Source organism: Cryptomeria japonica, chromosome 4 (genome assembly GCF_030272615.1).
Source record: "Cryptomeria japonica chromosome 4, Sugi_1.0, whole genome shotgun sequence".
Classification (NCBI taxonomy): Eukaryota; Viridiplantae; Streptophyta; class Pinopsida; order Cupressales; family Cupressaceae; genus Cryptomeria; species Cryptomeria japonica.
Genome location: NC_081408.1, coordinates 318,988,843 through 319,003,391, shown reverse-complemented (window position 1 = coordinate 319,003,391; position 14,549 = coordinate 318,988,843).

The window sequence follows — 14,549 nt, the reverse complement described above, 5'->3', positions numbered from 1 at the left end:
ACAAAAATCATTTGGCATAAAACATATTGTTTTCTTGTTTTCTTATTTTCTTTTGATTGTTTCTGATTTTTTTTTGTGACATGTCTTTTAGCTTTTCTCGGATGTCTCTGACTAGAGATTTTATCTTCAGGATGTCTTTGACTAGCAAGGTGAGGATGGGGCATGTTCACCTATTTGTTGCTTGTGGATTGTTCCTTGGTAATATGATGACTCATCTTTGGACATGATCATTTAAGATCATTGAGGACATAATAGTCTGATGCAAACCAAGGTAATCCTTCTTGTCTGATGTGTTCTCTTTCATGCAATTGGTATGATGATTCATTTGGGTCTTATTTCGTATCTCGATGAGTTTTATCCTATTGCCATAAATAAGATTGATGATGATATAAGCACTTTAAAAGCACAATAATTTTCATCACCTTTCATATCCTCTTTCTCATCATTCTTCTTTCTCATCACTTTTCTCCTTTCATCACCCTTTTCATCTCTCTTTTTCATCATTTCTTCCATCATCTTCTTCATTCTTCTTATTACAGCAAGATCAATCAAACACTTTATCCAACTGATTGCATGTCTCTGGAATTATTAATCACTTTATCATTTCAACCAACTTGTTTCTTGCACTCTCAATGCCCCTGGATCAATCAATCTATCAATCATTGGATCAATTTATCTTGCGCTAGCATCAATCCCTATCAACTTAATCATCTTACTCATCTTATCAACTTGGCTATACTGATCATTTCCATCAATTGTTCAGTTATGCCTCATCAACTATGCATTTCCATCAAATGTACATCTCAACTTAATCACTTGCACAATATTAATCATCCAATCTTCTCTCCCACGATCTATCGAGAGATCAATCTCCATCAGTTCATTCGATCAATCTCTCGAGGGGGCATAACCAATCAATCATCATCCTTACTAGGATATCTCTTGGGCATGTATTAGTTAATAATTTTCTTTGAAACAATGTGACAAGCTGCATTGTCTCAAAGAGGGGCAAAATGTAGGCACATAAAATTTGCCATCTTAATTCTGAGTGAATCCACCTCATTTTGCATGCATTATTCAATCTATTGTCATTTATCACCATTTATCCATTATTAATATTATCATTAATTATTATTATTATTTATCATTTAATATCATTAATAAAATCCATATTATCATTAATATTATAATTCCATTTATGATTTATTAATATTATTATTATATCACCTATTTATCATCTATCACCTATATATTTTTATAATAATATCATTTATCTATTTTCACAAATACATGCATTTGCATTATTAATTTATACTTTATCCTCTACCCACTTATATTCACTGCACACATGTGGGATTAAAACTTTCAGGCCTTATTATCTATCCCACATTCATCCCATAACTTGGATTTACCCAGAGAATGCCTATAAAAGCCAAACCCCTCTCCCATTTTGAAATACACAACTTTGCATTCAAAATCTATTGTCTTGGAATTTTGAGAATCCATTAGTTGTTTATGCATTCTTGAGCACTCATAGAATCCATTTAGCTAGTTTTCATCTTGCATATCTTTATCTTGTTATCTTTATTTTATTTATCTTTCATCTTGAATCTCCATAAACCATAGCTTATTGTGTGTGCTTCTAAGAGCAATATTATATATAATATCTTGGTTTAAGGAGTGCAATGGAGTAGATTGTGTAACATGCATGTGTGTTTAATTTAGATTTCAATTTGCATGTGTGTTCTTGATAGGAAAACTTCATTGTTGGATGTTGGAAACAAGTTTGAATCTTTGATTCAAACACCCTATTTCCTCCATCTACAATTGCTACTCCAAGGCTTGAAGGAAGAGTGAAAAATGCTCAATTTCTCTTCAATGCTTGATTTCTTGATCTAATGTGTGCATGATAGATGTCTTGGATGATTGACTGATATACTAGATACTCAAATGAGAGGGGAAATCCTTTTTATATACTTTCCCATTGAGAAAAATGATTAATTTTATGAAATGAGCTGACATGGAGAGGGAATTCCTGCTCATATTTGAAATATGAAAATAGGTTGAAAGGGGCCCAAAAATGAGGAGGATCATGGCGTTGAGGACCAGGGTGCCATGCCTTGGTCCTGCTCTATTTTGGGACAAGGATCAAGTGTCTTATGAATAAAAAATGTCACAAAGCAATGCAATATGGAAGGGGCATGAACATAATTAGGTCCCAAGAAGGCCATGGGACACAAACGCTAAGGCAAGGACCCAATGTGGCCAAAATTACAAAGGGGTGCAATCTTAGGATGCTATAGTTGGTAGGTAATTTTGATTTTGAATTTGAGGGTGAATTTTTTTGTGGACAACCCCAAGATGAAAGAGGGGAATATTCTCCAAATTAGTTAGTATCTCAACAAAGAGAGGTTGAAGTCTTTGTGCAATAACAACAGACAATTTTTTTAGCTTTGTAGTAGAAACTATTGTGTTTTCTTGTGTTGAGAGTAGCGACTTCTCCCGATAGTAGTTTGTAGCTCCAATTGAGAAATGTGTGAGATAGAGAGCTCTGAGAAGCTCCATATATTTAGTGTTAGGGTGCAACTCTAGAAGCTACAAGTTAGTTTGTAATTGGTTAGTTTGTTTTTGAGTTTATAGTTTGTTTTTTAGTTTCATTTCCAGATTTAATGTAAGAAGCAAATCATTACATGTCTCCATATTTGTTTATGCTTGTGATGTATATTGCTAGTGATTGGCAACTAAGTTGCAATCTCGGATTTATTTGTGCATTTGAGTTTCTTAGATTTAAGGATTTGTTGGTATATATATCATGTTTTTTTAGTATCAAATTTTGTGTATAAATTCTAACATTTCTATTTAATAATTTTTTTCTAGAGGATAGGATTTGCTACCCTTGAGGTGATGAAACTGAAGGAGAAAAACTACCTTTTCTCTACCTCACTTAAATTGGCACTAAAGGTGAGTCAGGGGATGTGAAGTACAAAACTAGAATAATAACTAACAAACAAAACTCCCAAATGACCCTGTTAAGTCTCTATCTTTGAGATGAGAATGCATAACTAGGACACTAGTGTGATGTACTATCGTCCTGTACAAACGTAGTAGAAAGACCATACAAAAGTGACAAGTATAATTACACTACTAAATAAATCATACAATAATAAACTAAGCAAATGATATAGAATGCAAAATGCTAAAATAAGATGAGAACAAACAAAGGAATCTTACAACCGGTCCACGATTGCAGCCACCGACAAGATAAATGTCTTCCCTTGACCACAAACTTGCATACAAATATAAAAAGAAAAATTTTGGGGGTTTTGTTTAGAGGTGTACCTCCATCAAACCCTCATTTTGGTGTTTCTACTTCCATGGACAACTGAGATAGTAGAAACGATAGAAAATAAAATGATGAAGATAAAAGATGGATAATAATTAAGATAATAGATAACATAGATGAAAGATAATGGATAAGTAAACTAAGAAAAGAGAATGAAATCCCCTCCAACGCTTGTGAAAACAAAACCACAAGTTATCCAAGAAGCTGTAATAATGGTGGTCTTCAAATGCTAGAAAAATTGTGTGAGATAAGGAAAAATGGATACGAAGAACTCTAGAAACTTAAAAAATGATCAAAAATCCCGAAGTCTCAAAATGCATGAGATATAGCCTCCGAAGAGAATCCCGACATCAGTGGCTGCAGAAAGAGGTGTTATGAACTCTTCCAGGCACAAGCATAATGCTCAAATGGCCACTTGTGGATTGATAAATTTATGGAACACTAGCATGACACGCATACATCTCTGTGATGCGCTAGAGTCCATAAGTCAATTGGTAAGAATGGTCAGTAAAAGGACAAATATTAAGCTGACAAGGCAATCCATGTGGACAAGAGGACAAAAAAGTGATAGATGTTCCTAATCATCTTGAAGTGAAGATGCTTATGTGACATGGAATTGCATGGGGTACAATTTACGACATTACATTTTGCCCCCACTTTAGTGAGCATATCTTTATTGAGAAATGCAAAGCTAAAGTAGAGAAATGATATCAAGATTCATGAAGATTAAAAATTCATTAATAAAATGAGGTTGCCCCCAATGAGATAAGCTTGAGATTGATTTGTATTTTTCTATGTTGGTTTATCACAAACATGTTTGTTGGAGACTAACATGTTAGACGAAAGAGCAATCAAACATCGAATAGATAAGAAAGATAAGATAGTGTAAAAGAAACAAACTTTGCTTAATGGATGAAAACCCCTATTACAAAAGATATAAGATAGTAGTTGTTGAGATAAAAAGGATGATGTTAGTATGGGTAGAAAAGTGTGTTATGTTAGATAGACATACGATAGGGCGATGATTTACAAGATTTTGCCAGTATGGATAGAAAGTTGTATAATGTTAGATAGTCATATGATAGGGCAAGATTTTGCTGGCATGGATAGCAAAATTCTTGATAGCCATGTGATTGGGCGATCATAGATTGATTTGATAAGTAGTGGATTGGCCCACACAAAAGGTGACAAGATAAATAGATCAAGTGGTTTGGCCCTCACCAAGGCAAACATGAATGCTAAGTGTATGGTAAAATTGTGGTTTAGATTAACACTTGTTTAAGTTCAATTTGGATTCAGGCAGATTCCCTTAGTTTGTACCTAAAGATGTCAATCTAGGGTCATAGACTGTTGAAAGGTATAGTAGTTATTTTCTCAAGGGATGAAGATAATGAGTCAAGTGGGGATGGATGCAGCTACAACACACAAAAATAAATCAATAGAAAACCAAAGCAATTCTAGCGATAGAAACTGTCACTTCCTAGCGACAAGAACTACAACTACAAAAAAATAACATTATCAATTGATTAACAAATAATAAAACACACCATCAAATTAAAATACTGAAATCAAGACTCTAATGAAATTTCAAACAAACCTTTAATTAAAATGTTGAGATTTAAATCACACGGCTATCAAAGATGAATAACAATATTAAAACAATTCAAAGATGTACTCAAACAAAACCAAACCAAAATAAAGGCAAACCAAATGCAGAAAATAAAACTTCACCATGCTTCCCAAGGAGTGGGCCCTTGCTCCAAGTTCATGCATTGGATAGAAGAAACTTGATTACATTGATTGAACCAGTAGAACAATATTTTATTCCTCATAAATTTGATACATAAAATAATTCCTTCAATAACTTGTTCATTCTATCTCCAGCTTACATTGCACTGCTTATATATATGCAGTTTGAACAACCATGTACAATAATAGATTGAGTTTGTTTAGGTTCTACATCTTTACCCTTGGCCACAAATACAAACTATCTTGTTACAATGGTGAACAAAAATAAGAAACAACTATATTGGTAGTTTCTCATTTGTGCGATAAAGTCTCCCTTCATAATTTGTTTTAATATCCACAATGGAAATGTTCTTGTGAAACCTTACTTGTTGGCTACAAACAAGAAGTGAAAATAGTAAACAATAGTTTGGTGGATTTTTCTTTCACACAAGCAAATTTATCTCCGTTTAGATCTTAGCAGAAATGATGAGGTGGCTACACTATCAGGTAGGGAGAGTATTGTATAGGTAAAATTGCCCAATATAGTGGAAGTAGAGTTTCTATAAACAACAATGTAAACAAGAACAAAATCATAAGCCCACATGGTTGAAAAGATGGTATAAATAACTTGCTGAGCAAATAGTCATATATATAAGTTATTGTCTAGAAAGTGACAAGAAGTTTTTCATCCACAAATCAACATGCTAATAAATATATTTCCATAATGTAAAGGAACAATTCTTATCAGTGAAAATAGCCAATTATTTTTCATATTTTAACCTCAAAACTATATCAAATATTACATATATATTTTACCATATGAAATGTAAGTGGTAAAATGAGGTGATATAGAATGGAAATGGAATATGGAAATGGGTATGAAATGGATTAAAATATAGTATAAAATATGACATAAGTAGCTCTCATCATTCCCCCCAACTTAACATATTGCATGTCCTCGTGCAATCATTATGATCGAGAGGTCTTTGGTTTGAACTAGTAGCCTTCTATTTTATGGCTATGGCTTGCTTCTTCACCCTTAACTATTATGGATCATGCATAATCACAATGCCCTTCATTTTTCATAGCTTCTCATTGAAAGCTTATTGCTTTGTTGCTTTTATTTTAATTGTCTCTTTCAATATTGATACCTCCAACTTTTTATTTTTCTTCATTTTTTTTTTCATTTTCAATTTTTTCTTTTTTCTCATCTTCATTTTTCTATAGCATTACATTTTTTTGAAATACTATATAGGAAGTGTTTGAAATGGGAAAAAAAGATAAGAAATATAAATGATTATGCAGGGTGAAAATAATGGATAGTGTGATGAGATAATTAAGAATAAGGTGAAATAATGGGTGAAACAATAGGTAATATGGATGGTATAACTCCCCCCTCCCAACTTAAGGGGTTGACAATCCATGGAAAAGAAGGATGAGGAAAGGTAGGGATGTTGCATATATGATCAATATAATAAGAAATATTAATAAAGCTAAGAGATAAAATGATGAAAAATGAAATTGACTAATATACCAACTTGCATGTTCATGAATGCCGAGGTTGGGTAACTAACAAAACTCAGCAACAGTCAATCTTCAACAAGGAACCAAAGGGTACAACATGAACTACATCATATGAAAGATCTTCATCTCACTAAAACATGATGAATCATACTGATGGCAGCCAATTTGCTCTACACTTGTGTGAATACCTCAATTGAAAGATGAAAATCATGCTACATTATGTTGATCAAGAGAAATTAGAGAACATGCATACAATTAAGAAATAGGAGGTGCTAGAGGAACTTGAACAACCACAAAGGAGACCTACAAAAAACACAAATTATTGCATCTTTTCTTGTTTTTGTTTTCATTCATTTTTTTTTAATTTCAATTTTGATAATGACAAGTGACTATTGGCAACCTAGTTTTCAATCACTCACCACTTAGTGGTGCTGCAAATACAATTTTCACCACTAGAATTTTTATTTCAACTATAATCCACCAAAAACTGGTTGTCAGATTGTAGTTGTCTAACAACGCTTGAAGGTTTTCATTATTAGAATGTTATTACTTTTTTTTTTCAAAGAAACTGCATATAATTACCAAATAGAAGTAAACGCTTCTACACATATTAAAGAGACACCATCTAGAACCTGAGTTCCTTCTATGACCCTAGAAGAGGCACTATTGAAACTGGATTGCATGATGAACTTGAAATGATGACCAAGAAGAACCAGATCATAATTGGGAACATATAACCATTGCTACAAACAATCTTGATCCATGTATTTCATGCCACTAAATTTGGAAGCTTCTTGTAGAACATTGGAACACACATTTCTCTATGATGACAAAATGTGTTGACATCACATGAAGCTATGTTATCTTGTCCTTGTAAGAAAAAGAGATATCCATTATATAACACACCTTCATTACCAAAGATAAGGTTGTGGAGTGAAATACCAATTGTGATCTCCAGTGTGTCCATAAAATGTCAGGGAGGGGGTGACTCATCTCTATGAAGGAGTGCGATTATCTGAAATATACTCAAGATCCTTGTGCAGGTCTTCAAGTTGTTTCGAGATGTGCAGCTCAAGAAAATAGTACTACAAGATTCATGAATCTCATAGAAAAAATTGCATACCATCCTCCACATGATTTGGAATCAAAGAAGAGAGCTCATATCCATGAATGGTAAACATCTCATGCAAAGATCCTCTTGTGATCACTAATAGTTAAGCACAAAGGAAACTAGTATGTTCTAGCTAGCAAGGCTAACAAAATGTTAGCAAAGCCAACAAAGTGTGCTATTCAATGATCATGCAGAGAATCATCATCAACTAATATTGTAGCAAAGGTATCAACTCACCACAAGAAGAGACCTATAACCACATTCTCAAGACCAAACATATTAAGTATAGTAAATAAATATCATCCATTCAATAACTCTACTGTTAATTAGGTAATTAATTTGTGCAAATGATAAGTAGAGTTATTAATATGAATAGATACTTGATAATAATAAAATGAATGAATATAATTACAATGAATTATTGTGTAGACATAATATCAATGCCAAGAAACACAAGAACACATACCTTGATTTGTCCCAGGTATCACATAAGTGGGCATATTAGAAGAGCCAATGAAATAGTCAGTGCGGTTTTATTAGAAATCAACTAGGAATCATCAAAATGCAAGGGATTCCCGCCAACTTAACTTCATATTGCAAAAGCATGAGGGAGTTAGGAAAATCCAAGGAATGAAGAGATATAATAACACCTTTTGGAAATGAGCGATCATCTTAAGACAATACCAAGAATCAAGAGTGAGAAAGATATAGATATTAATACCTTGATCCTTGTTAAATGAATGATCATCCATTTGCAACATATTTATTTGGTCATTAATGCATTCAAACCCTTCTATTTCTTCTTGATCATAAAAGAAATTGAACCTAGATCAATAAGTGTGTGAGGAATATGCATTTTTATTATAGGCCCCCCAAGATCTAGTTGTTTGGATATAAAAATATTTTTAAAGGATAGATCTTTTAGGATATCATTATGTATCGCACACGACTCTTGAATGATCAAGGTATACAATAAATCACCTTTTAGTGCATCATTAATTGCAACACAAATATTTATCTTCTCAATGATGAAATCATATTTAATTATTTCTATATGTGTGTGAAACATCTCTAAAAGTTGTGATTCATGAAGTAGATAAGAAGAACTATATCGATTATCTGTGAATTGATCACAATATTACTCAATTAAAGAAAAATCACATTCCATAGTTATATCATCAATGTCATGCACTTTAATGGAATGTAAAGGGATCATTGAATTTGTGTTATTATATGCATTTTTAACCACCTTATTATGGAATACTTTATTTGGTAATGATGTTTCCCTTGGTGGATATGTAGAAGACTGGAAGTATGTGGTAGATGATATGAATGGGATAAGGAAAAGGGTAAGAATTGTTGTGGATATAGAGTGGGTGGGATTAAGTAGGATGAGCATAATGGAGATGGTAATATATAAAATGGACATGATTGTTGCTGTGAGTATTCATTATTCCATTCACCATACGTACTAGGTGAAGAAGTAACATGTGAAGAAACATTTTTCCTTTAACTTCAATAGAATTATAAGACATTTGAAAATTGTTACGCATACCATGATCATCTTGATTTGATGCATGTATTTGTCTTTGTGTTACAAAGAAGGCATTCTCACTTTCACCTTTGTTTTGTTGAGGCCCATGAATAGCTTGGATCTCCTTCACCATGTCCATTGGAATTACTTGGCATGTAAAAGAGGCTTCAACCTTGTAACAAATAAAACACCAAATGGTCAAATCCTCATTATCAAAATTCCATTGTCCTAAAAACTTATCAATTATTTGCTCTTGTTCAGACATAGAAATAACATTTGTAGATACCTATGATAATGGAATATCAAGATAGTATAAGTTTCATTCATTGGGTAGATAGGGTATAAAAACATCACGTTTGGTCGGCGTAATTCCCCCATCAATTTCTTCTTTTGTTTTTAAATTCAAAAGAGAGGGTCTAGGGGTTGCAGCCCCCAGTGAGGTTAAGGGGCAGCGCCACTTACAAGGTCCCAAGGAAATGCCTTGGGCGCACTCTCTGTTGCAATACATAGTGGTGTCGAGGGGCAGCACCCCCACCACCAAACACATTTTTCTTCTTGTGTTCCCTTCAAATTTTTCATTTCTGAAGCATTTTCCTCCCAAAATTGATGTCTGAACTACCTTGAAAATATATTATTTTTAACATCTTTTTCTTCAAACTTACCCCTTTATTTATCAGTTACTCACAACAACTAGTGATAACATATAAATATATATAGCTTCTAAGACCTACCTTTGAACTAAAACAATTCATCTATATGATTTAAGAAACACAAATTAAGATTAATTACTTAGGCAATGCTAGCAGTCACGTAAGCTTTCATCCTAATGCATTGGTCCTAAATTAACTCACTATGGCTTCGTGCTTTTAATACCTTTCCAACGATGCCAAAAATGTATGGTAAAACTGTGGTTTAGATTAACTCTTATTTAAGATCGATTTGGATTCATGCGGATTCCATCAGTTTGTACCTAAAGATGTCAATCTGGGATTGTAGACTGATGAAAGGTATAGTACATGTCTGCTCAAGGGATGAAGATAACGAGTCAAGTGGGGATGGATGTAGCCACAACACACAAAAATAAATCTATAGAAAACCAAAGCAATTCTGGTGACAAGAACTGTCACTTATTGGCAACAAGAACTACAACTACGATAGTAACAATAGCAACTGATTAACAGTGAATAAAAACACACCATCAAATTAAAATACTAAAATCAAGACTCTAATGAAATGTCAAACCAACCTTTAATTAAAATGCCGAGATTTAAATCACACGACTATCAAATATGAATAACAATATTAAAATAATTCAAAGCTATACAGAAACAAAACCAAACCAAAATAAAGGCAAACCAAATGTAGAAAATAAAACTTCATTGTACTTCCCAAGGAGTGGGCCCTTTCTCTAAGTTAGTGCGGTGGATAGAAGAAACTTGATTACACTGGTTGAACTAGTAGAACAATATTCTATTTCTCAAAAATTTGATACAGAAAAGAATTCCTTCAATAATTTGTTCGTTCTATCTCTAGCTTACATTGCACTGATTATATATATATGCAATTTGAACAACCATGCACAATAATAGATTGAGTTTGTTTAGACATCTTCACCATTGGCCACAAATACAAACTATCTTGTTACAATGGTGAAAAAAAAAAGAAACAACTATACTGGTCGTTTCTCCTTTGTGCGATAAAGGCTCCCTTCATAATTTGTTTTAATATCCACGAGGGAAATGTTATCGTGAAACCTTACTTATATGCTACAAACAACAAGCAAAAATAGTAAACAACAGTTTGGCAGATTTTCCTTTCACACAAGCAAATTCATCTCCGTTTAGATCTTAATAGAAATGATGAGGTGGCTAAACTATGTGGCAGGGAGAGTATTGTACAAGTAAAATATCCCAATATAGTGGAAGTAGAGTTGCTATAAACAACAACATAAACAAGAACAAAATCATAAGCCCACGTGGTTGAATAGTGCAACATCTAGCATGCCAAAAATGGTCAATAAAAGATGATATAAATAACAACACACTTAGCATCACTTGGATTTTGGAAATTATCTTGAAAAGATGGTATAAATAACTTACTGGCCAAATAGTCATATATAGAAGTTACCGTCTAGAAAGCGATATGAATTTTTGCATCGACAAATCAACATGCTGATAAATATATTTCCATAATGTAAATAAACAATGCTCATTAGTGAAAATAGACAATTCTTTTTGATATTTTAACCTCAAAACTATATCAAATATTACTTATATATATTTTGCCATACGCAACATTAAGTGGTAAAATGGGGTGATATAGAATGGAAATGGAATATAGAAATGGGTAAGGAATGGATTAAAATATAATATAAAATATGACATAAGTATCTCTCATCACTAAGATAAACAAATAAAAATGTCAAATTCAAATTATGTAGATATGAATATTATGTAGATATGATAGCCGCCACTAGAATGGTATGCATGAAAGGCATGCCATTCTAAGGAGAAGAAATATTGTGGCATGTCAACATAGTGAGATATTTCCATGGAATTTCATCTTTGTAAAATGACACATAAGACCCACAACATCAACAAAAAATGCAAGAGCATAGAGGGGTCTGATTATTTGGCGTTAGAACCCAAAGAAGGGAGATAAAATTAGTATAGCTATAGATGGGTGTTTCATCATAATGCAAAAGTTGTTGGATTTGAAGAAGGGCACATGGAGACAAAGATAAAATAAAAATTTGGGTTAAAATGGAAGAATGTATAAATGCCCCCAATGCTTTGCATTGTCTCCAAATGTCGAAAAGAAAGATATGACAAAGAGATGAAGTAGATAACCGATAGAATAGATAAAAAATATCCTATATCTAATCACCTATGAAGTATCTCAAGTCCTCTAGGAGAGAACACTAAATAAATACAGTCAACCTCCCATTTCCAAGAACCTACAAAGTAGCTTAGGTCCTCCGAGAGGGATCAAACTTATAAAGAAAGCACAAGGGAACACAATCATGCACACATGCTATGCTACAAGATAAAGAAGGGACTATCCTACAACCTTTCGATGATAAGGTGATCATCTTCCCAATATTGATCATATGGGGAAGGAGGGTGAGATAGAAGTAGAACAATCACAAGGGCAGCCCCAAGCTCCTCACTAGTAGCGAGGGAAAGGGATGAGGCAACGTCGATATCTACGTCCATAAGCTGAGAAGAGACAAGAGTCAATTATTGCATAAAGATTGTAGACAACATCGAGATATCCTCTAGGAGTAAAAAAAACATGCCTCTGTAGAGGAAGCTATTGGTATTTTGGTATGCTTTTGTCATTGATGTCAACACCTACTTATACACCTACTTTGGAGATCCAGCAACATTCACCGGCAAGCAAGTAAACTATGCAACAGTTACTAGTATATGGTTCACCGACAGGATATATTGTTCACCGGTACCTAGAATGATATGGAAGACACTTGGTAATGTCGAAGACATCATGTGGACACTTTATTTTGGAGAAATAATCATTGGTATATTCATATTTGTATATTTTCTTTTACCGACAAATAGGTCTAGGTTATCTAGGGTTACACCGGCAGGTTTATCTTTTCCAGATCAACATGGCACGTTATGGAGATGATTTATTATTGTTGTAAATGCATTAAGCCGACATGTTCAATCGGTTATTGCATCAGATAATATATTGTTTGTAAAAAAAATTTATTGTAATATCTTGTAGAGCCGACCTACTAAAATTGGTCTTAGGGTATGGTATAAATGTAAGATCTTATTTGTAAGATCAAGTGTGGAATGCGAAAAGAATTAAGTGAAGGTATATGTGAGATCAAGCAGGGATATACATGAAGACATCATTTGAAGGTGAAGTTAGGTTTTTGTAGAAGCATATCAGCATTACACCGGTACTGAATCCAACATATGAAGATGCTATTTTGAGCAGTACATTCTTATTGGATTTAACCATCCAACTATAGTCAATGTGACTCCCATTTTGTGATTGAGTAGTGAGCTCTAGGCTGTTGGCTTTTCTACATGTGTAGACCCCATTTATGTATACAAACTATCTGCAGTAGTATCATCTGATTGTGGGTAAGGTTTCCCACTATGGTTTTTCCCTTTACAGGGTTTCCATGTACAAATATTGGTGTCATGTGTTGTGGATGACTTTATGTTTATGTTTCATGCACTAATCCTTACCAGTATTGCAATTTACTGTTAACATTGTCTACTGGCATACTTAACTGGTTTACTGGTATTAAGCATTAAGTTGGTTAGTAAGTTTTTGGTTTGAATTTATTTAACAACTGATTCACCCCCCCCCTCTCAGTTGTCTCTGGGACCTAACAATTGGTATCAGAGCTTAGTCCTCTTTTGTAGAAGTTTAACAACTTGAGGAGATCCAATGTCTACTAATTATTTCAGGAAGGATAGTCCTAAACTTGATGGAACCAACTATGGGATTATCAGATAGGTCTACTGCTACAGCTATTTGGGATCATTTGGAAATACTGAATGAAGGAGATTCCACAGTCAAGATTGCAAAACTTGAAAGCTTCTGAGTCAGGTATGAACATCTGAAAATGGAAGAAGATGAAAGGATTTCTTCTTTTATGGAAAGAGTAAATGAAATTGTTTTGGGTATTAAATGTTGTGGAGGAACTCTGAGTGAGGATGAAATTGTTTCAAAAATCTTAAGAGGTTTTCCACCAGCATATAAAATGAAGGTTACTACTATAAATGAATTGAGAACAATGCCTAATACATCAGTAACTAGGGATACATTGATTGGAAAACTTTCAGCCTTTGAAATTGAGGAATTTGGTCCTGTTGCTATAAAGACTGATTTGGCCTTTAAAGCATCAAAATCATCTGCTCCATCATTTGACAAATCAGACTAGAGAGCCTTTTATGCAAGAGAACTTGAAGAAACCAGAAGAATGAAGAGCTTGAAGAACTTGAAGCACTATTTGCAAGTAAAATGCCAAAAGGTTCAATTGGAAGTAAGTATGAAGGTAAAGCACCCTTTAAATGTTTTAACTGCAATAAGATTGGTCATATGGCTTCAAGATGCCCTGACAGACATGCTAGACTAAGATAAGAAGCTAGAAGAACATACAAGCCTAATCCTGAATATCAGAGATACAGATTTAAAAAGAACAAAGACAAATCTTGTTACATTGTTGATGAAGGTGTGACTGATGATTCTGATGAGGATCCAACAGACAATGGATGGGTTTTTGTTGCTATAACAGAAGATCAACCAGCACCTATTTCTCAACTGGT